The following is a 24,948-nucleotide window of genomic DNA, read 5'->3' as shown; positions in this document are numbered from 1 at the left end:
ACTGCAGTTTTTAAGTATTCGCATCTAAGTGATGATTCCACAACAAGAACAGATTATCAAAAAAAGCATCTTCTTCTATGTTATAGATGATGCACAATGCTTTGCAATGTCTTGGAAAGTAACCCGGAAAGTCCATTCCTGTGCAGACTCAGTGAAAGTACTTGGAGTTGATGTAATTCTGTGTTTTTCCCCCAAAATTGTTTCTTCCTTTCTCCCCCTTTTCAGGCTCTTATATTCTCTCTGCTCACTCTACAGTGTTACCCAATCCTTCACATGGATTATCTAAATACCTTATTTAGACTGAGCCCTTGTCCACCACTTATTTTTAGTACCTTGTGAAAATGTTGGCTGACATCCCTTGGAAAGGGAAGATTCTCACATTAAGGCTCAGATTAGCATATGTCTGTGGATGTCAACATAAATATATGGAAGGGAGCTTGATGTTCTATCAATTTAGTTAAATGAAATATGTTCCCCTGTAGGGTAAATCATCTCATAGATTTTAGACCAAATTTATAGTACCAGTCTTGACTCCCTCCTGTGGATCAGGTCTACAGGAGCAGTGATGCTATTTCACAAGCAGGCAAAGTTTGTCTGGCAGACTGATCTTGTAAATCACAGGAGTCACAACTGGCTAAGACCACTGATGCCTTTTCTCCACCAACCACCATGATAATACACCCTAAGATTATGAAAGATAGAGTCAATTTCTAATTTGATCTTTCATATCATACATATGTCATGTCTTCAGCAATATCATCTAGATATGACAAGCAAATATGAGGAATAGAAAGAGTCCTGTTTACCTGGGATAACCTTTGGAACTTCCCTGACCAACAAATAGTCAGGAGCTATCCCACTCCTGGTACTTAGGGATTTTGTTTAGTCATAGGTTTATGACTTAGCAGAAATTGGAAAGACAAATGAAAGTTAAACTGAATGATAAAGTCTCAATACTAAGAATACATGGAGGATCAAAACTAACAGTTCTTAGTATAAAAGAAAACTTTATACTCACAGCTATACAAAGATTAAATAGATCGTCTCATTGCAATTTTTTATTTTATTTTTATCATTGACTAATGGTCTTCTAAGGATTTGGTAAAAATCCATATATCTTGAGACATCTGGACTACATAAACAAGAACAACAAAATAAATCTTCAAATAACTCCAATTTATTATTTGGGGATAGATTAAAGAAAAATGCCCAAAGATTGAAATTCAGTTTCCAACCTACATATAATTTTCCCAAGCCATTTCTTCTCCTTCTACCTCTATATTCTTGTCTGTGTAATAAACGTAATTGTATCTGCCATCTCAAGCCAGATGAGAGAGTCTGTAATGAGTTTGGGGCCGAGAGTATTTTTTTTTACTACTGCTGCTTTTAAGAAAGAAATCCAAATTTTCTGTTTGAACATAAACTGAGCTCAACCTTTAGGAGAATATCCTCAAATTACTGTTTTCTCTGATAAAGAAATTAAAGTGGGTTGAAATTTGAACCAGTAATTCCCTTGATAGGAGCAGCTAGCACTATACTCCTGGATCCGCACAAAGCATTGTATGAATTGTGCTCTGCTAACCCAAGAACTCCCAGGTTCTGCTTAAGCACATTGGCTAGATACCAGCTCATCTATCAGGCTGGCCTTTCCACCCACAAAGGACAACCTGCTAAAGGGAACAGAAAGCAACAACCAGAGGCTTAAAGCCTTTCCAAACAGTATTTTCAACACATTTAAATATGAACTCAATATTAACAATATTTTATTGAATTTGATATTTCTTAGACCCTTTTCTTCCTCTAACCCATGAGCTCCAAATAATCCGATTTTAAAAAGCCGAAGAGGTATCTGAGCCCACAGAGGTGTCTTCTACAGCTCATTTCAAAGGGACAAGATTCGCACAGAAAAACCATGAGACAAATGCTATCTACACAAAATATTCAGGTTGTTCATAAAAAAAAATCTGAATTCTAAACTAAATGGCCATCAGAGCTTTCACAGTCACAACAAAATAGTAGATAGCTTTTATCCTGGTGTACTGGTGATGTCCATTGACAAGATAAGGTTGTATTTATTTTACTTTCCCCCCTTTTGTTGCTTGTTTAAATAAAAAAAATTATTCAATTCTCCAGAAGGTAAAAAATGTCAAAGAGTGGAGTTGTTTGTTTTGTGAGAACTACTAATTGAAAATAATCATTATTTTAGAAAGCAGTAATGGTGACTAAAATGCACTTGTTTTGTAAATGCGTGATAGGCTGTGAAAAAGAGAGTCATCATCATGTACAATTGTATGGGCAGACTATTAAAACACAATGCAAATAATGCCTGCCTTCCTTAGAGAAACAAATTAGGCATCTGAATAAAGTTCTTAAATCGTTTTTTAATGGTCTCCCAAGAGAAATGATTCACAAGTTAGTATTTGCTGGGGATTCAATGTTATTGATTTGGGATATAAATATCAGTTATTTTCAAAAAACTATATTTTAATCATTTTTTTCATTTATTATCCACCCTTTTTTAATTTAGATCTGAGGCACAACTTAAGCTTCTAAGTTTGAATCAGACTCACAAAAATTTCCCAATTTTATGCTTTAGCTATGATAATCATGTATGCATTTAAGGCTAAAGGGGTTGAGGACACAATAGAAATCAAGAAGGTATAAAGTAATGAAGGGAAAGCAAAACAAGCGGATTTTTCAAATCCATTAATTGTAAAGAACATTAAAGATATAATATTGTATCTTCTAACACACATCCAGCAAATGGCACCCCAGAACCATTTGCACATCAGAATTCTGACAGAAAAATTCCAATCACATAAAACCCGTGATATTCAGTAATGCATACAGAACAGGTATCTTATTATTTATGTTATTTTTGTTTCATTTGGTTTATCTTCATTTGAACATTAAAGCAATAAAGAGGGATATGACGGGAGAAGGCAAATCTTTCCATGAAAGATTTGAGCAAATAGTATTGGCCAGAAAATGATACCTTGCCAGTAATGAACCCTGTGACCCTTTTGCAAAACAAACACAACAAAGCAAAACCACCCTCTAACACTAGGCCGCCATGCTCCACAGTGACAGGGTATAAAACTGTTTCCTAGAGAAAAAAAATTCCCAGCCTGGCAATTGGCTGTTACTCTCGCTTCAAATTCCATTTCTCTTTATCCTTTCTCATCAAAACATTTATATTGTTTATTTTTGCCAAGAAGGTTTATAATCCCTCTCATTAAGATTCTTAATAGATATTGCAAGCCTTAGAGCAGGAGCCACTATGAAGCAATTTAAAATAACTACGTGTCAGTCGCATAGGTTGTGTTGGACTGGAGAAACAAGATAAGAGCATAATATTAATAAACAAGAACATTTCAACTCCTAACTGCATTTCCATTATTTTAATCTATGGGTTTAACAGCTTTCAGAATAAAAATTGTGCTGGAGATCCTTAATATATTACATGAGGTTACATGATGCCAAGCACTAATATTAAAAAAGATATAAAATACGCTTTACAAGTTTACAGTATTTATATTCATTGTGGTTCAGATTAACACAATGTCAAATTGTTTATCAATAATATTAGTGTCATACTTGCCGTTTTGTCTACCTTAGCCTGTGAAAACTGTGGAATTAAGGAGCCAGAAGCAGTCACTGCCATTATGATGAGGTATAATCTGCAGAAAGCCACAAGGCGATCATATGCAAGTAAATCCACCCTTGATGGAAAAAAGGAATCCCACCTGAAAGCTGCAAATGTCCTGAAGGATTCTGGAAGATTGGGTCATATTGTAAGTCAGCACTAAGTAATTTAACTCAGTGAGATGCCACGATAGTGAATTCTCCTCCACATAGGACATGGTATGCGATTGACCCAAGAGGGTTAATGTTCACTGAAACAGTGATAGTAGTTTGGGATTAAAATTAGCAAAAACATGTTTAATGCTACTATTTAAGCTAGCTTTTTAAAAACTCATTCTTCATATATATTAATAGATTTCAACATGTAAATGATTGGTCTTTATTTCAACCTTATCTGCATTTATATGCGTGTTTAAATACCCACATTTAGAGATATCTTGTTATATTGGCATAAACATACAGATATTTATGTCTATATGGATATATAAAAACCATGAATTTCTATATAACAATAGCTATATATATGTTTTATATACATATGAATATATATTATTTATTTATACTATATTATATATTAAATATATAATTTGCATGTATATTACACATGCAGAGAGAGACAGAAAGAGAAGAAAGAGCTTTTCTTGTATGGTATTACTTCCTGAGCATGGTAACTTTGCCTTTTAGTTGGGAATACTTGAGTAATCTCACACAGGAGCCAATTTAAATAGTTTACTGCTAGTTTGTCTCCTTTCTCCTTCTATTAGTCACAAACTTGTCATTACCTTGTGAAATCGATTACTATTTTTTTTCAGTTTCAAAAAGGTTCTAATTTAAGGAACGTGAATAGCTCCATAGCATATTAAATAGCTTGCTAATTTAAAATCTGGAATGGTGGGAGTGTGGCCTCATGCAGGCAGTGAGAAAACAACTTAAGTAGCCACCTGACAAACCAGCTCTCACACTGAAAACTGTGAACCTCCTTTAATCCCTTGGTGCTGGAGAAATGCTAATTCCTATGTCTCTTCTTTCTGGGATCCTCATGAAGTCCAATAGTTTGCTTTTCTTCAATGATGGCTTGTCATGCTTTCCACCTTTCTACTTATGTAGACTGCAAAGCTAGCCAACTTTCCAGGAACTGCCATTGCCTCTCAAGCTCATTGTATAGGTGCCATTACTGTTGATGGGAATTCTAAAGTAACATAATAGCAACTACAAAGACGATTTTATACAAGTGAAAACCTTTGAAAGAAAATGTTAAATCTAATCCAACCATTCCCTTTTTAACCCAAGTTTAGCCGAAGATTCTTTTAAATGACTATGTGGCCAGTTCAATTAATAACTTGAGTATTTCTGTTGAGACACAAGAACCAATGCCTTCTCTTAGGTGCTCATCACATACGGACTGTATTGGATCACGAGATAAGAGGCACAGAAAGAGCAGTTTTGTCTCAGAGCCAGAGTGCAGTGAGTGACTGGCATGGTCCAGCTTTTTCTTTTAGTATATGACGAAAGTGAAGCCAACTTCGATGTTATACTTCGATGTTATGGAAGCTAGAGCTGTGCATCCATTAAAATATGCATTTGAAGGTAATATACAATGTTATCTCACTATGCATGTTTCTAATTCCCTTAGAAGTCATTAAGTGACTTTAATTTGGTTATTTTGGCAACCTGTGACTTGATAAACATTTTTCCTCATCTAGAATATTCACAAGCGGCACAGGGAGGTAGAGGATTTGTCCACAGTATACGTTCTAAACGCAACGGAAGATGGTTGGGTCTTCTGGCTTACTGGTCAAGCTTTAAGTGTTCTGAAATGCCACAGCTAAAATTCCTTCTTAGGTATCAAGCAACTACATCCAGTGCCCGCCACATATTTTCAGCTATAGCTCCCAAATTAAAAAAACAAAACAAAGCAAAACAAAAAAGTAAAACAAGCAAATAAATACACCCTAATCTTAGCAAGGAAGCACTAAAATTAAACAATACTAAGGTTTAGTGACAGATATTAATGTAAAAAAAACTGGTTTGTTGTGGTTTTGTAAGAATTGTCCACCTGGGCTTATTTGAGTGCTTGGTTCTCAGTTGATAGAAGTGTTTGGTAATATCTAAGAGTGTGGCCTTGTTGGAGAAGATATGACTGGGTTGGAGAAGATGTTTCACTTGAGTGGGCTTCTGGATTTCAAAAGCCCAGCTAGATTTCTCTCCCTCTACAGATCAGAATTTGTCTCTAGCTTCTGCTCTAGCACTTATTATGGCTGCCTGCTTGCTGCCGTGATCTCTGCCATACTTTTCACAAACTCACTCTCTGAAGATCTAAGGTAACAACTAGTTAAATCCTCTCATTAGCTGCCTTGGTCGTGGTGTTTGTTCACAGCAGTAGAAAAGTAACTAAGGCATGGTACCTCACAAGCTTGCATTCAGCTACATTTGGTCCAAAATAAGCACTTTCTACTTTCTCCTGAATCTCTTTGACTTATATAGACATCATACAAGCTCCGTATGTTGTAACACTGTCCAGTATTAAGCACCCCACAGTAGTTCATTGCTTCTAGCTGTTAGTCAAGGAGAGAAACCAAACCCTTGAGTGAGAATTAATCTTCACACTCTTCAGTCCAGTTTCAAGAAGCATGATAAATGATATTGATGGTAAGAAACACTCAACATTGCTACTTCCTGCTACACGCTCACTCCTCTCATCTCTGTGGCCCTGCTCCTTGCTACACTTGATCTGAAAATTCAAACATGCTCTTTGTTCTCTTGGAATTCAAGTCAAAATAACTGCCACCTCCATTAAGGTAAACTTAAGCCTCCACTGTTTCCTGATCCTTCACAGTTAAAAGTATTCTCCTGTAGCCATGGCACGTCTTTCAGAAATTTTAACTTTTCTTTTGCACAGCTTGAAAAAAAGCCTAAGGGAGAAAAGATTATGGCCAGAATATACATTATGCATGTGTTTCTCCATTAATAAGCCTGCCCCTCTCCCTCTGCCTCTCCCTCTCTCTCCCTCCCTCCTTCCCACCCTCCCCCTCTGTGTGTGTGTGTGTGTGTGTGTGTGTGTGTGTGTGTTATGTTGTTCTAAGTGAGAGAGGAGTATATTTTCTCTTTTCAAGGGGAAACATTCTTTCCTCCCCTCAGGTTTCTGGCTGCTGGATGCTTGCTGATTAATTTAAACCCACAGACAAGTGGTTTCCTTATTAATGATTCTGCCAGGTTTCCAGAACATAGTGGGATTAACCTGCTCTCAGTGCAGACTGCTCTTTTATTAAAGGAGCCACTGCCTTATAATAAAGCATGAGAGGATATGTAACATGGTAATATCAGTATGAACACAGGGAAAAACCACGGTTTGTCTCCTCAGAGCTCTGAAATATAGCTGTGTAATGGAAGTTATCAATACTTCCTTCCGTGGGCCTGGAGTCAGACATCTATAACACACCCAGATCCTTCCTACACTTGTGCCAGAAAATCAAGAAAACCTCTAAAACACTAGTGGAAGTGACTGGAGAGAGAAGACGTGCAGGAGGCAAAGCTGAAATGAGATTGTGATTCAGTCAGAATCCTAAACAATCCCATCAAACTACACTTGAATAAAAATCGTGTGAACAGCAGGCAGTGTGTAAGTATAGCAGAACAGGAAAGAATAACAAGTTCTTGGTACTTCACACCCACATGTTCTCAGAGGGGAGTCTGATGACACAGACCATGCTATGTGTGAGGACCCACATCCTCCTTCGCAGTTTTACACAATCAAGCCCACTCTGAACCCAGTCCACCACAGCTTCCCACACAGCTTGCTTCACAGAAAATGGCATGTAGGTCAGGCTCAAACAAACTCATTGTGAACTGAGGCTTCTCAAACTCACTTCAGGAGAGTCAGTCTCAGATGCACTCTTAAGGTATTCTTTGTCCAAAATGCTGAGCCCTGAAAACTGGAGGTCCAGAGCTAGACGTGACATGGATGTTAAATAACCAGCCATCCTCTGTATAAGACTATATATTACTCTTTGTTCTCATGCCTCTGTGAATCACCACACTAATAAACACTCTTCCGGTGCACTCAGCTACAGAATGGAGACTAGAATTAACCAGAAGCAATGTTTAGCTCCTTCTAAGATCTCAGAAACTTTCATATATATGTATATGTATATATATAAATATATATATATGTGTGTGTGTGTGTGTGTGTGTGTGTGTGTGTGTGCATATGTATGCATTTCATTCTACTGCAGTTTTAGTTTCCAATACTTCAAATAAATGGCCTTCGGGGAACACATCCTACAGTCAGACAAATATTATGGAATTTCTGATACCCACAAAGACAAATGTACCAGCAGCACTCACAGAGGCAAAACTGAACAACTATCCTGGGCTCGTCTACCTTCAAGGAGTTGAGATTACACAACACAAAGCAGACAACACCTCCTTTTTAATGAATTGTATAAGGATGGCTTGTTTTAAAATTTGATTGTAAGGGTATTGCACAGAAGTGGGCATTGGATTTTTAACAAGATGGTCAGATCAGCTTTTACAGCACACACATATATATTTCCTAATGGATAAGTAATATCTCTATTGACTATAAATAAGCCAATACTCAATAGAAAAGACGAGGCAAAGAAATTTAATTTTTTTTAAAAAAGAAAAAAAGATGAGATGGATTAAAGATCCAGTTGGCTATCTATTCTCTTTGTTTGCTGCTGGGACTGACAGCATGGAGCAAAGGAATGCCAGATGTAACTACAGCAGAGAAAGCAGACCTGGGAGCTGTCCAGCTCTCTGCTCCCACAGACACTCAACAGTCCCGAGAGCTGATATTCCCTCTGAATCCAGGATTTAGCCAAATGTCTCTATGGCAAACGTGGGGTTCAGTTCCAGGACTGGAGCTTGGCCATCCTCCTAGTGCATTAGCAAGACTCTAACTAGAAGCAGCCTGTCAACAAGACAGCATCAAGGCAGAGCTCTGCTTCCTTCCAGTCAAGCAGCTGCCTAGCATGGGTGTGTAGGACTTCGAAAAATGACTGAAAATGTAGAAAAATGTGAACATGAAAAAAGTCAGAAACAAAGTACTTCAGAAAATAAAACACCGTGTTTTTCACAATTATGGACATAAACAAAAATTAGACCCTCACCAGAGGAAAGCAGGAGTCATGATTCTAGCATGCACATTACGATATGAGTTTCCTCCTCAAGCTTTTCTGTGACTTCTGATTACAGGAATGGTGTAAAAATCTGCTTAATGTTTGCTTGAGTAAGGCAGCTGGCCCTGTCCCCAAGCACTTTCAAAATACAAAGCCTGTATTTACTTTGCAGGACTGTGTCTTCGAAGTGCGACAAAGATTCTTTGTTCTTTTCTATTTGGGACATCTTTTTAAAAATTAAATTCTAAATGTGTTTCCACCAGAGGGCAGTAAATAAAAAAACAAACAAATGGCTCTTTTCGCTGAGTACAAATTGACTCCAAAATCAGATAAAAGCATTCCACTTTCCCATTCAGCAGTTTTGCAGGCTCTTCTGCTAAAAATCCTTATTTGCTCACCTCTCCTGGACTTGTCTTCAGTGGTCTCATTCTCCAGTACTCACAGCGTGGCCTATAAACACATCCCAAAAGGGATCTGGGAAGCTGATTTTATAAAATGAAAATAAAAGCATTTCCTTCACCTTAGACGTGCTGTCCTGAACATCCACGCAGGGCCTACCTGGCTCTGAAATGGCTTCCCTGTTGGCAAAAGGACTTGGTAGGCTCCACTCACTGCTTTTCATTGTTGTGAGGAGACACTGGCAAGAGGCCGCAGGAGCACTCTAACTCCTAAGAATGCTGAGCAGGAATAAGGTAAGGAAAGGAAGAACAGCAATGCCATCCAGTGGTCATCCAGGAGTCTCGCTGCCTGCGATGGCCTCAAGCTTCCTCTGTGCTACTGGGGCCTTAAAGAAGCTTAAGAAGGCCTCTGCAGGGAATGAACCAGGGCTAAAACAAGCCAGGAAGCAATCTGGGCTCCTTTTAACCTCATAGCCTACCTTCTCCATCTGAAAAGCAAGAATAAAGATGATGTGGCTACTCCAGGTCCAGGAAGCTAACGGGAGAAACACTCGAGTGTAACTGCTCCCCAGAAACACCTTGGCAGCTTTCAAATACAGAATCTTGGGATCACCAATACCTCTGGGTTGCAGTGTTCAGAGATGTGGCTCAAGACTGAATTTCTAAAGGGAAGCAAGGCAATCCTCTGCTATGGTTCTGGTCTCAGGTAAGGACTGACTGCTTGGAATTCACTGTTTTAATCCCTTCTTTTCCCTTCATGCAGCAGTGTACCCGAATCACAGCTAAGAGTCCATGCTGTGGTTTCCCGTTCAGGCTCCCATAATCCCATACTAGCCGGGCAACCCGTTCCCTACACTCCACGCACCTCCTCGAAAAATGGGTTTGACACACAATGTAGCAGCCCACAGCTGCCTGCTCCAGCTTCCAAGGCCTGGAATTTAGACAGGTATTATACCCACGCATATGACATTGTAAGGGTCCACTATTCGGCAAAGAATGATACCCTGGACCCAGATAGTATGTAAATGCAGTGTTTTATTATGCAGAAGTCTAGCATTCTAGGATCTCCCATTACCCAGATAGAGAGACAACCAGTTGAGCTTTCAGGCCTGATTTAAAGCACATTAGGGGAATCTGAGGTAGGTGACCTTTATCTTACTCCATCTTTAGGGACATCCCATTACCAAGGAATGGGGGCTGAAAATTGTTCCTGAGGAAGTCTGGAAACTGGTATTGACCTTGCTTCAGTCCAGGTGGTAGGGCAGCTTCTGAGGCCTGGACTTGCCATGACTTGTCCAGTTCTTGGAAACAGAGATTTAGGCCTGAACTGCCAATTTGAAGCCAGTTATGGAATCAGCCTTAATGCACCTGGTGAGATGGCTCTGGGAGGTCATGAGCAGCCTGGCTGTATTCCAATGGCTGCAGACACATGCCAGGTGACCCCTGTCTTCTGTGCTCTGGTAGTCCTCATTGTCTTTTCTGGCTCCATTGAAAGAGCAGAAATATTTCCTCTGGACCCATCAGTGCCTGATCATGAACAGTGTGTGTGTGCATGCGTGTGCGCTCACGCGTGAGAGAGAGAGAGAGAGAGAGAGAGAGAGAGAGACCGACAGACAGACAGACAGAGACAGAGACAGAGACAGAGACAGAGAGACAGAGACAGAGACAGAGAGAGAAAGAGACAGAGAGAGAAAGAGACAGAGACAGAGAGACAGAGACAGAGACAGAGAGACAGAGACAGAGAGAAAGACAGAGAGAGAGAGAGAGAGAGAGAGAGAGAGAGAGAGAGAGAGTTAAAATTCTATGCAGGTATTTACTTCTCCAACTTAAAAAGCAGAGGCTCCTGAGTCTTAGTCTTTCTACAAAGTGTACACAGTTAGCTGTCCTTATGTGATAAACTGGACTAGCTAATCTCCCACTCTTCCCATTCTCTGATGGCCACATCTGTGTCCCTAGAGGTTCTCTCCAGCATTTGTGTATTCACCAGCACAGCAGACTACCTTGATTCTCTAGTTGGACTTTTATGACACCTGCAGATTTTACCCTTCTAGACTAAGTCTTATCTCCTAAGTCTCTTAGTTCTCTTTTGAATAGGTGGATCCGCAGGTATGTCAGGAATATCCCTTGATGCCCTCTTGCAAACACTACCATGGTAAGAAGCAAGCCTACATCTGCTGAGCTTCACAAACAGGCTTCCCTTTCCATGAAGATCTGGCCTATTGTTGTTTCCTCACCCCACAGATATGTTCTTCCTAATTTTCATTTACTCTTACTTTTCATTATAACAAGGTACTGAGGCCCAAGTCTATCTATAGTGGTGAGAATAAATACATTCACAGAAATTCATGCAATCCTACCAGCATACTGGAAGAAAGAATATGAGTCAGAACAAGAACAAATTTAGAAAATACTAGAAGTAGAAAACAACAAGCACTATTACTGTACTCTTACAGTATGGCATGGTTGTTTCGAAATCACTAACAACTGTTCAGCAAATGTATATGAACACATATCTAGCCTGGGTTGTGAGGATGCCATGGGTGATACTCAAAAGAACAAGAGTGAGTCTATGCCATCAAGGAAATGTATTTTGAAAATGAACCTACAATTTTAAGTGATAACATTACTCCAAGGAAATATATACTAAGAAATGCATAAGAAAATGAATTGGCTCTGAGTCGTTAGGGTTTGATGATGAAAGACTGGCACAGTCAGTGGTAACCATAGGAAGTTGCTAGGAGAAACAGACATTGCATTTGACATTGCTAAAGAAAAGAAACCACCTCAGTAGAGGGGAGGTCCTCTGGAGGTCACAGAGATCATAAAATGTATCAAGAGCAACTAGAGGCCTCTGAAAAAACATGCTCCTGAGTCTGGGATTCATGAGGACGGCATTATGGCTAGACTAAATAATGTAATATGTAGAATTCAGAATTAATCTTATAGAATTCATCTATAGGACTTTTAAAAGGCTAATATTACCCTGCCCCACAAAAAAAACCTTACATTGTTTTAAGAAAAGTAGTATAATCAGATTCATTAGGAAGCTTAGAGTAAATTCCTGAGGTGAAGCTGGCAAAATAGACTAATTTATCTCTAATTCACATGTTCTGTGAAATTTAAGCAGAAGGTAAATAAATCAAAGATACCCCATGCCAAATAAAGGAAAATATACTAAGCTAAGCAAAGCAAAGTAAACTGTATGTATGAAAATGTGTATTTGTATGTGCGTGTTTGTATGTTTATATGGCATGTGTATGTATATGTTTGTGTGTGCTTTTATGTATTTTCTCAGATATTTTACCCTAGTCTAATAGTATCTGTATAATACCTCCTACTCAGCTCTGAACTATTTTCTCTGAACTCTGAACAATCTAACTCATGAGAATAACTTTCTTTTTTTTCCTGAGACTAACTTTCTAAGATACAAATTTCAGTTATTGAAAAGATGCTGACTTCAGGAAGAGTACTAGTTATTAGAAAACCTATATAGATCCCTGTTTTCAGTCACAGGAACGGAAGGAGCAACTGTCTCCTCCTATTCACTCAAGCCAAGTGTTTCCTGTCAGCCTTTCCTCTCTTCTGCTCAGAACATGAGAGCAATCTCAATGCTCAATGAATCTGTTTACCAAAACAAATCTGGAATATGACCATTCTTCACAACTTCTTTGATTACTTTTCTGAACAATGTAATTATTGTCCTTTTAACTGGTCTCTTCCAATTTCTGTGCTCCTGTGGCTGCTTTATTTCTGCCAAAGCAACCAGAGTGACCTCACTAAAAACTAATGAGATCATATCTGTTCTATGTTCCAAACTCTACAATAGTTCTCATTTCATCCTCACAGGGGCATTATTGGGTAACAGTTTCCCCCTAGATTTAAACAGTTAAGCAGCAGGGAAGCTCCTTAAACAGAAAGGTAAACAACTCAAAATAAAAGCTTCAGGAAGTCCCTGAGGCTGACCAGATTAACAGCCCTTCCTTGCCAGAGCAAACAAAACACTCAGAGAATCCCACTCAGAAGGAATCTGAGCTGCAAAAGTAGACACAGAGACCAGGTGAGCTGCCTGGAGGAGGTTTAGACTTACTGAGTCTCTTGGAAAGGGCAGTAACCTGTTGAGCGGCCTGTAGGCTGTGGCAAGTATGTTCCAGAATCTCAACTTTTGTGAGACATCACCCATACTGGGATTGAGCTTTGGTGATGCAGCTGTCCTTGAGTTATTTTCTGCTCCGGTATATAAGCCTTATAAAACTCATGGTCCACACAGTCCTTATGTGTCTGTCATGGGCTCTCCATCAGGAATGAGTAGACAGACTTGCGTGTTGTGTCTCCCTAAGAAAAGTTTATTATACAATCTTAAAACCACATATGTCCTTAGTCATCCTTGCCACCACTCTGAGCTCACTTTCTGCCACTCTTTCTTCTTTTATTCCATACCAGGCACTGTGGTCACTCTTCTGATCCCTGAATAACCCTGACATAGGGAGTTTGATTTGGTCTTCCTTCTGACCAGTATTCTCTCCTCCTATGACTGTTGTATAATATCCTCCAGGTCAATGCTCTAGTTTTACTCCTTCATGGGATTCCCATGTATAACCCATTTTAAAGCTTATGTAATTTCCTCCCTAGACAATTCCCTTTGCCAATTTTCTGTATTTATTTTTACCTCTGTCTAGTACTTAACATCATATGACATCTACTGAATACTTTCTTTGCTTGCCATGCTCTATTGCATGTCCCCTGGCAATTGAAGAGGATTTCCCCACCCACTGTGTTTCATGTCAATTGCCTAGCATACGGGAGTTAATACATTTGCTCAACTTGTTGATTAATTAATTTCCAACAGTAATTTTCTGAGTAGGTTTGAGAAGCCATTTTCTATACTTTGTAGATAAAGAAATTGAGAGGATGATTTTCAATTTGTTCAAGAGTGGAAGTTAATGCTTAGTTAATTTACAGTTTTCTAATTTTCAGATTAGAATCTAGGTCTCTTGACTCTTTCCACTGTGCAGTTATATCATAAGCCTATGGTAAGAATTATAAATACAACTTTAAACAAATAAAATGATTTAACAGAGAATAGTTGTCTTCTCCTTTAAAAAATACTGTAATAAATTATTCCCTTGATATATTTAACGTTATTTAATACACAAATTGTACCCATATTCCATATAATATGTAAACAAAAGATGTGATCATATACCCATATTAGACAATAGACAAGCAGAAGTATGTGTTAGCAAAACTTTATCTAAGGAGATCTGATACCTGTACACCTCAGCTTGAGGGAACTCTACAGACATTAAGAGTTTCATTACTTTTGTAAAGGGTACTATCTATGCTGATAAGACTCAAGATAGCAAAAATGCAAAGGTTATGAAAACACCAAAGTAAAAGTGTATCTATGAACAACAATCACTAACCAGCCCAGCCTTCCCTGGTTATCACATGTAAATTGTGCTAACTAAAACAATGGTTTTCTCTTAAACTCCATAATTCCCTGGTTTTTTAAAAGTATTATTTTTTCATTGCGTGTCATAGTTTCCCTTTCCTCACTTCCTCCCAGATCCTCCCCACCCACTCAACTCTGCATTCTTTCTCCTTCTCTCTTTAGAAAACAAACAAGCAAATAAAATAATATCTTTGTTTCCACATGTGTTCCTCATACTTCCCAATATTCACTTGGAGACATCAATTCCTACAATATCTCTATTGTCAGGACATTATAATGAGACACTGTGATTAACCTAAAAGACAATCTTAACCATCCCTAGTCTGTTGTTAGCAGAATTCCTCTCCCTGCCGATGCCAACATCCTTAAAAGTGGAACATGTCCACCTCAGAGGAGAACTTTTAGGCCTACTTGTAGGAGAGACCAATTTCTCCTGATTTCAGCACAGCTCGTATGTGATGTCCTGATAGGTGTCATGAGAAGGTTGGCTGTTTGGTGATTTGAATATTTTACTTAGATAATTTATTATTTGCTGATAGCTTTATAAAATATCAGAATCAACTGGAAAGTGTGTTGAAAGCACACACAGTGTGATGGTTTGAATTAGAACGCCCCACATAGGCTCTGGCATTTGAATACTTGGTCTCTGCTTCGTGTTGTCGACTGGAGGTTTAGATGACATGGCCTTGCTTGAGCAAGTACCTCATTATGGACCAGCTTTGATTATCTCACTGCTTCCTGCTTGCCACTCAATTTGTGAGCTCTCAACTTGCTGTTCCAGCCACCATATTTGTTTTCTGTACTCCACCATCATGAACTCTAACCCTTCAGAACTATAAGTCCACACAGCTCTTTCTTCCTTAAGTTGAGTGGAAAATGGTGTTTTATCACAGGAATAGGAGAGTAAAGAGGACACAGATCAGATCAGCAGATCTAGAGAGGAACCTGAGAGCTCACATTTTTAGCATGACCACTGCTAGCTGATGTTGTTGCAGAAATATTGAATTGTAGGAACTGAGGTTCCAGATGTTCCAGTGCCTCAGCAGATTTCCTATTGAGGAAGAAACAATAAGAATCCCAGAGTTCGCTGTGATTAAAAACCTCAGGGAATCTCTAACTGGGACACCTTCGAAAGTCTTGTGTGGTAGTCATGTTATGCAAGGGAACTAGGAGCCCAGAGGGACTTTTAAAAAATTTATTCTCTCAGATATCACATCCTGACTGCACATCCCTTTCTTTCTGTCTTCCTACCCCCATGCCCTAACTGTCTCCTCCCCCATCCACTCCTCCTGTTTCCCTTCAGAAAAAGGCATACCTCCCAGGAATATCAACCAAACATGGCATACCAAGTTACAACAAGACTTGATGCCTTATCTCATCTTAAGACTGGACAAGGCAACACAGTATGAGAAAGAGTCCCAAAAGCAGACAAAAACATCAGAAATAGCTTTGCTCATTCTCTTTGGAGTCTCCCAAAAACACCATGTTACACAAGTATAACACACACAAAGGGCCAAGGTTAGACCCAGGCAGACTTCCTTATTGTTGATTCAGTCACAGGGAACCCCTATGAGCTCAGGACTGTTGATTCTGTAGATTGTTTTTCTTTTTGGTGTCCTTGACCCTTCTGACTCCTACAATCCTTTCTCTACTTCTTCCGCAGGATTTATCAGTTCTACCTAATGTTTGGCTGTGGGTCTCTGTATCTGTTTCTATCAATTGCTAGATAGAGCCTCTTAAATAGTGACTGCCAGGCTCTTGTCTACAAGTATAGTAGAATATCATTAGAAATCATTTCCTTTATCTTTTTTTAAAAAATTGTTTTATTTTTGTCTGTTGTGTTTGGTTCTATCTTAGGTTTCTGAGCCATTTGGCCTCCAAACAGTACCTGTGGTGGCCTTTATCTCATTGTGTGGTCTGGAGAAGTCATTGGTTGACCATTACACAGTTTCTATGCCACCTTTACCCCAGTACATCCTGCTAGCAGGACAATTGTAACTGAAGGTTTTGTGACTGGGTTGGTGTCCCAGTACCTCCACTGAAAGTCTTCCCTGGTTATAGGAGATGGCTGGTTCAGGCTTCATATCCACCATTCCTAAGAGTCTTACCTAAGGTCATTCTAATAAATTACTGATGGTTTCCATTGCATTGTACCTGAATGGCACCCCAATTCCAGTTGTCTCTCTCAGTACTCTCTACTTCCATTCATCCTTTCCCTACCTGATCGCTCCTGTTCCCACCCTCATCTACCTTCAGTCCACCTGTAATCTCTATTCTATTTCTCCTTCTGGATTGGGGAACTCCTATATCCCCCTTGAGCCCTCCTGTTACTTAGCCTCTCAAAGTCTATGGATTGTAACATGATCATCCCTTCTCTTATAGTTAATAGCTACTTCTAAGAGAGTATATATCATGTTTGTCTTTCTGGGTCTGTGGTACCTCACACAATAATTTTTTTCTAGTTCCATCCACTTGTCTGCAAATATCATGATGTTATTTTTTAACAGCTGAGTAATATTCCATTGTGTAAATGCATCACAGTTTCTTTATCCATTCTTGGGTTGAGGGACATCTAGATTGTCTCCAGTTTCTGGAAAAATATGAATAATGCTGCTATAAACATAGTTGAATAAGTGTCTTTGTGACAGGAGAGAGTATCTTTTGGATATATGCCCAGGATATATTCAGGGCCTTGTGGTAGAACATTCCCCAATTTTCAGAGGATCCACCAAAGTTGCTGTACAAGTTTTCCCTCCCTCCAGTAAGAGGGGAAGTTTTCCCCTTGCTTCACATCCTTGCCAGCTTGAGCTATCATTGGTGTGTTTTGTTTTGTTTTGTTTTGGTTTGGTTTGGTTTGGTTTAGTTTAGTTTGAAGTTGTTTGTTTGTTTGTTTGTTTGTTTGTTTGTTTTTAATCTTAACCATTTTACATCTCACAGTCCTCTTGATGGCTAAGAATGTTAAACATTTCTTCAAGTGCTTCTCAGCCTTTTGAGATTCTTCTATTGATAATTCTGTTTAGATCTGCACCCTAGATTCCATTAGATTATTTGGTTTGTTAATGTCTAGTTTTCTGAGTTCTTTAAATGTTTTAGAAATCACCCCTTTGTCAGAAGTAGAGTTGTAAGCTGCCATTTTGTCCTATTAGCCGTGTTTTGTTGCTGTTGTTTGTTCTTCTTAGTGCATATGCTATTGTTTTTTTGTTTTTGTTTTTTGTTTGTTTGTTTGTTTTTTAGTAAGTTATCTCCCTGTGCCAATGAATTCAAGGTCCTTCCCCACTTTCTTTTGTATTGGATTCAGGGTACCTGCTTCTATTTTGAGGTCTTTGAGTTGTTTGGCCTTGGGATTTGTGCAGGGTGATAAATATGCCTCTTCTTGAATTCTTCTACATGCAGACATCCAGTTAGGCCAACAACATTTGTTGGCAGTGCTTTCTTTATTCAACTATATAATTTTGTCCACCTTGTCAAATAACAGAAGTACGTAGATATATAGACTTATGTGTGGATATTTGATTTGATTCCATTGATTAACCTATGTTTTTGTGCCAGTAAAAACCATTTTTTATTACTATAGTGCCAGAGAGACTTTTATCTGCGTGCAAGATATGTTTTTCATATTGCAAATTGAAAGATATTCAAGAGTAGTCAAATAAAATTTGTATAAATTAAATAAGAAAATAGCAGTTTCACATCACAAACATGAAGAATGAACACCACTGATAGATTTTCAAGCATAAAAATCTATCTTAAAATGCTGAAAATAACTGTCAACAGAAAACGAGTAGTCTCAGTAAAAGTACAAAGTCCTTTTCAGACACAAACTTTAAATCACAGTCTAGGAATAAGTAGTAAATCTGGATATGCCTACTACAGATGGTGAAGTTGGGTTGATAATGCAAACACTTCTCAAAAGGAGAATCAGGCCTCCATAGCTTTCCTGGTAAATGACAGCTCATTTTCTCAAAAGTAAATGACCCTAATATTTCACAAATCTCTCAAAAGTAAAAAGGGGGGGATTGTCAATTATTGCTGTGAGGCCAATATTACTCTGATTCAAAAATGAGGCAAAAGTCAACTAGAAACTAAGTTACTGTCTAATAACATGTATGAACATAAATTTTTAAATTCTCTATAAACTAATATTAAAAGTAAATCCACGTTATATAAAAAATACTACATGCCAAGCCAATAGGATGATTTAAAAAAATGCAATATATACTGAGGGGAAAAAGCACAGGATCATCTCCATAGACTCTTAAGAAACATTATACAAAAGCCCCACAGTTGATAGACTGTGAACCCTGCAAGACTAGAACCCTGCTGGAAGACCTGAGCAGTTCTATCTTCTACAGAATAGGTAGGCACACCGAAAGAAAAAAAAAATCAATTATCCTTGCACTGTCTCCTCAGTCTTCCAAAGCTTTCATATCTAACGTGTTTGAAAAGTGAAATTATCTAATAGAAAATACTCCCCTTATCAGTGTGAGGTAGGGAGGATGAATGGAATGAACGGGAAATAAGCTCCGGTCAAGTACTTTCATCCTTGTTCCTTCCTGGAAGGGACTGAAATTCATAGAACTTATTTTCCAATTAACACTGGTCTCAGGGATCTGTGCCTAAATCGTCAATAAAAAGAAAAATAGTCCACCATGCAAAGCTGGTAATTAAAAACAGGAGGGAGAAAGTCCTATTATAAATTACACTACACTTGAGGCTATAAAAACATCCTCTTTTTAATTAACTGAGAGAATGAGGCAAACAAACTCTGAGCTTTTACAAGTGGTTTTTGAAGTTTGGAAACAAATGATATAATAATTTCTATATGCCGCTGCTAAGCTCAGTACCACTAACCACCATCTCAAGGGGTAGGGAGCACTTTGAACAAATTCCAGAAAGATTAATCTCGAAACGTTGGGGTCTGCATGGTTTCATTGCAGCTCACTTATATGGCCAAAACCAGAATGTCTCCTATCAGAGAAAAGCTTTCTCAAAGCACAAAGGAGCTTATACAAACTCTCTTGAGAAAATCACAGCAGAAAATCTAGTATTGCAGACTCCAAGCTCAGCACATGCTTGCCTGTGTTCTCTCTGGTAGGAAAAGGTATCATTTCTGTACTTTTTCAGTCAGGGATTCATACCTTACACACTGTTGCCAATTTCATTAGGGTTTCTTTGGGGTGATGTCCACTTTGGCCACTATCTCAGATGTTAATTCCCACATATTACCAAAATAATGGTAAGAAAATATCATCATGAGTCTGTAATATTGTAATGGTAATATATTATACTGACTATTTCAAAGCTCTTTTTTTGATCATTTGTTCAAATATAATCATTATTGCAGGCCAGCAGTAAACACCAATACACTCAGAAAATAATTCAATACTGCTCAGTAATTGAATTGAAAACAGAGGTAACAAACTAATTCTTCGGAACACTCGAAAACTAACTATTGGGCAGCAGCAGCAGCAGCAATTACCAAGTTACACGTGTCTACACTGAATTAGAGTTGGTTTTGTGACCGCCCTTGTTCTTGTATATTCCACTCTTCCTTTCCACTTTGGGACTTTTTAAGATTATATGGATCACCTCACAAATTTACATTTCTAAATGAAAACTAAACGAAGAAATAAAATATTTAAGCATGTTCATTCTGTCAAAAGCTACAAATGCCTAGAAGAAAGAAAATCTGAAGGCTAACAAATGCTTCCAAGATACCGGAGACAGCCAGGAGAGAGGGAGAAAGTTCATTATCAAGTACCAGGCTCTCACCCCATGTCAGCAGAATCTGTCCTCTACCTGTCCCTATTACCCCAGTGCCAGTGCCTGCTTCTCCATTTTCTATGTCCTCAGACCCAAGCACCTTCTTTGCAGCATAGCCAGCTCAAGGTCGCACAAAAGGATAACTCTTCAGAACTGAAGTTCTACACAGAGCCTGTAGATGGCACCCTTTCTTGCCAGTAGTCAAAAGGCACAGCTTTGCTTCCTAACGTAACGATTTTCAAATGACTAAAATGTGTCCTTTTCAGGTTTGATACAATTGTCCTATGTCAATTAATTAGAACTATAGATGCTCATAAATCATAAGTCAGAATTCACAAAATTCAAATTATGTGTTCGATTTTAATGCAAACAAAACTCTTATCACCAGTGTGCATGAGTTCTTTCTGCTGTCCTAAAGGAACCCCTTAGTAGCCAGTAAGACCCAGTACCTTATCGCCATGGTAGCTCCAGAGGTACACACTCCCTTCCTCCTGTTTAGGATATCGCTTCCAATTTAACTATAGGAAAAAAGAGGAAATCAGTGCCTGTGATCCCCACATAGTTTCTAATCCTTAACTCCTCCTTACAGCCCAGTACTAGCCAAGTCCATGTGGTGTCATGGTACTTCATTAGAAGAAGCAGCAGACGAAGGTAGGGATTTGTTTTTCCCACAAACCCTGCTTCCTCTTTCTCTATCTCTGCAATAGATGGATTGCAGACCTCAGAAATAATACTTATCCTCTGTGTCACGGAGGGCAGTGATGCTTCTATGAGGCCTACAATTGGCCACAGTAGAACAGAGTTCATACTCAAGCAGCACTCATTGGCAGGCAGAAGGGCATCTCACCAAATCCTCCAAAAGCTTCTCTTCCTCTCACAGTCCCACATTCACAGAATTTCCAGGCACAAAAGGAGATGGTGGGAAGCACCATTCAGCACTGTTGGCCTGTCAGAGTTAGGACATTATTATGGTCATGAAGGTGAGCTGCTGATGGAATTCCTTTCTCTAATTAAGTGTTATTTCATCAATACAGTGTTAAGTTTAGGAATTTTCAAGAATTCGTACTTCTATGATAACTAAAGTTATTTCAGAGGGTGACAGAGTAAAAAAAAAGTTTCTACTTCTGTGTATTTAATTTTTTGCTATCTTTTGTCAACTCCAACTTCTTCAGTCTCCTTACGGTTTCTAGTTACCAAATCTGACTTGACCAGAAGTTTTAAGGCCCATCCCTCCATTGATCAGGTGTAATAACAGATACTATAGGTGAACTTTTAACACTCTTAGGAAAACACACAGATGACCTCTCAATGACCCACTGTTCACAAAGCGAAGACCCCTGTGCTTCTTTGCATTAAGAACTACTGTAAACGCTCCTTCCTCACTTGGTTCTTTTACTAACAGCTTATCTTGCTGAGGCATATCACGATGATCACAGATGCCATACATAAAACTTTGAGTTATATAGTTGTCTTAAACCATTTAAATGGGTCATTTAACTTACTTGGATTCCATCCCACCAATCCAAAGTTTATTTTGGTTCCTTAGGCCAACTATGCTCTGAGTTTTACCGAGAATATTCTTCCAAGGAAAACAGCAGTGGGAAGAAGAAAACATTTCAGGGATTTACCCAGTAGCACTTTAAGCCTGCCATCTCTCTCATTTTGTTCAAATGTTTAGAACTCCATAAAAGTCAAGCTGCATTGAATAGTTTCTTTAAACACTACCAAATGTGGCTTTCTGGGAAGAGAGTTGCCAATTTTTCAAGACACAAGATTATGCCTCCAGATGGCTCTTTTTAGAAAGGGTGAGTGCTAATTGGGTTCTATGTCCTTGTTCAACTCTTCAGTCTCTGCTGGGTAGCCCTTGAGAGAGTAGAGGATGGGAAACCAAATTTCACGTTAAGAGCCAGCTAAGGGGCTCATAAATAAACAGCTTACATGGAACTGAGCCATAGGAACTTGTTAGCCTCCCCTAACTCATACATTTCCAAACAGGCTGCTTCTTGATGGAAAAAAAATTCTAGTTTTGTTTCTTCAGCTACTAATAAATCCTCTAACCTCTGAGTTTATTAGGAATATTTAGGTCCCCATAACTGTCTTAGATGAAGTACGAAACAGAACAGAAATTCAAACAGGTTACCAGGTCTCTTCTGATCATTCATATTGCTGGTCCTTTGAGTTCTAACTATATTTCCTTTTCTGCTATGTCAGAACAGACACTGAGCATAAAGAGATTCAGAACGGGGATACCGGAAGCAGATGGGGAGGAAATGATAGCGATATGTTTGAAGAAAAAAATCATGAGCTGTATGTTAGTAATATCTAATTCCAACATGAGAGGGAAAAATATTCAAGATCAAAAGAAAAAAGTCAAAGTCACTTTGGAAAGATGTTCCAAGGTAAGCCATCCAGAATACTTTTAGTATTTATTAGTATATGATAATAGTTCCAAGTGGTGGTTATAATCTGCTTATTGAATCCATTGTTTCCCAAACTGCTTCACTATAAAATGTTTTATTTTTTGACATCCATTAACATCTCTGGGATAGTTTGAAGATTTCTCATGCGCATAAGTTTTGAATGTTTTCTGTCTCTTTGTAATACAATATAGACATCTATTCCTGGACAAAACACCTGAAATTTCTCTCAGGGTCTGAGAGCTCAGAACATGTAATCTTTTCATATATGTTGGAGGTCAAGGGGAAATAAAACCAACACATTCTTTCTTCTTTTCCTATTGCAATAGACTCACTGCCCATTAAGAGTCTTCTTTAAAAAGAAACAAAACAAAACATTGCTCAATACCCCAAATCCTAGCTAATTCTCTACTCATTTCATATATGGCCAGAAATCATGTTTGTTTCATGATGCCTTTGCATTGTGCTAAATCATAGCTCCCAGTCTCCTGATACCCTAAGGGTAGTCCAAAGCATATGATTATAAAGTATTGAATCTTTCTAGTTCTACTGCAAATGCAATCCCTGACTATCTTTGATAGTTACCTTGAATCTATTCAAAAAGGGATCTGTTCCTGTGAGATTGTCCTAAAGGATTGTTCATATAAGATAAGTCTGGTTCTTGGTCAAAGTGTGTTTAATTATAACAATAGAAAGGAAACCAGAACACTGGTATAATTAATGGCCCATAAAGTTTTGTGATCTACATAAAGACTGACCACAATTCAAAGGCCAAAATATACACTTTATATTAAAGTGCTCTAAATTTTTAAACCAAGGAAAACATATTGTACTAAATTAATGCTAAGTAATTCTTAAATATACTTAAATATTGTGGTTATTTAATATTACAGGCAGAGGAAAAAGAAAAGAGAAGAGAGAAGAAGAAATGAGGTAAACAATAAATATAGGAAGGCAACCAACAAAAGTAAGTAGGTAGAAATAGAAAATGGAAAGGAAAAAGGAAGAAATAAAGACAGGAGTAAAGAAGAATACCGAGGGTAAAAATGTAGAAGAAACAATAGACGTGAAGGCAGAAGTTTCAAATGCTTGTGGGGAAGAAACACTTCAACCTGCTGTTTATCTCCATTGACTAACAGTACATTAACCATGGCTCCAAGCCTCAACAATGCTCTTTATCCGATAGCTGCTTCTGTACTTGGAAGGATGAACAGTTGGCCAATGACTGTAACCATTGTCACCATTATACTAGCTACTCTGTGGGGAAGAATTCAAAGATTTGCATTTTTATTCCTAATAATATTCTCTTTAAGACTAGCCTATTTCGTTTAAAATTCTTGCTATTTAGTAACAATTAAAAACCTTCAAACAGAAATTTTATACCAAGCCTTCAATTGAAATAGAAACTCAATACGTGTTCTGAGTTGTGAGCAAATAAAGATAATATTTTATTGCTTTCTTTGGTTTCTGGATTTAGCAGTTAAGATTAACAGATTTTGCAGGTTTTTCCTTTCTATATTGTTTTCCTTTTGTTTTTAGTTTAATCTTTCTAAAGTGACTTCAAGTTCCAAAACAATTACCCACTGTCCTTTGTGGTCTTATCTATTTTTATTACTTAGCAATAGTCACTTTCCCTCAAGCATAGTTGCAGTAATTAACCAGAATAGCAGGGTATGACTCAGATCCTCGGATCTTGCTCTGAGTTTTGTTCCTAGCTTCAAACTCCAAAAACAGTATCCAATTAGTCAGAAGGGCCATTTCAGTCCTGCTTTTTGTGTAATGCATGTGCAAGCCTACTCCACATTCAGGAGTATCTCAGAGGTTTTGTGTTTGTCTTCCAGTAGAGGAGTCACCCTGGCCTAATGTGACATGCAGAAGTCTTACATCTCTTCTGAGTTTTCAAGTCCAAATGTCCTTGTGAGAGTCTAAGCTGCTCCAGTATGCAAGAAATCAGCAAGTTCAATGACCTTCAATTTCATGATCCATAAAATAGATTCCTAGAGAGAAAAAGCTTCCAGCTCCAAAATATCCAAGCATCTGCAAGGAAATGCTGTGAAAAGGACACAAAAGACTTTCAGGGATCCCAATGTGAAGCATATTTCTGCCCAAAAATAAAAAAGTAAGACTTTATT

The 24,948-nt window shown here is 38.3% G+C and overlaps 1 long non-coding RNA gene across 1 annotated transcript; it reads left to right on the top strand.

Moving 5' to 3' along the window:
- Window positions 1-9,915: 9,915 nt before the first annotated feature.
- Window positions 9,916-24,631, top strand: LOC102555380 (uncharacterized). Its single transcript, XR_005505914.2, has 4 exons — window positions 9,916-13,241; window positions 20,989-21,050; window positions 22,611-22,798; window positions 23,710-24,631. It is a non-coding gene; the product is annotated as an uncharacterized LOC102555380 (long non-coding RNA).
- The last annotated feature ends 317 nt before the right edge of the window (window positions 24,632-24,948 follow it).

The sequence above is a fragment of the Rattus norvegicus genome, chromosome 6 (genome assembly GCF_036323735.1).
Source record: "Rattus norvegicus strain BN/NHsdMcwi chromosome 6, GRCr8, whole genome shotgun sequence".
NCBI lineage: Eukaryota > Metazoa > Chordata > Mammalia > Rodentia > Muridae > Rattus > Rattus norvegicus.
This window is presented reverse-complemented; position numbering and strand designations above follow the sequence as displayed.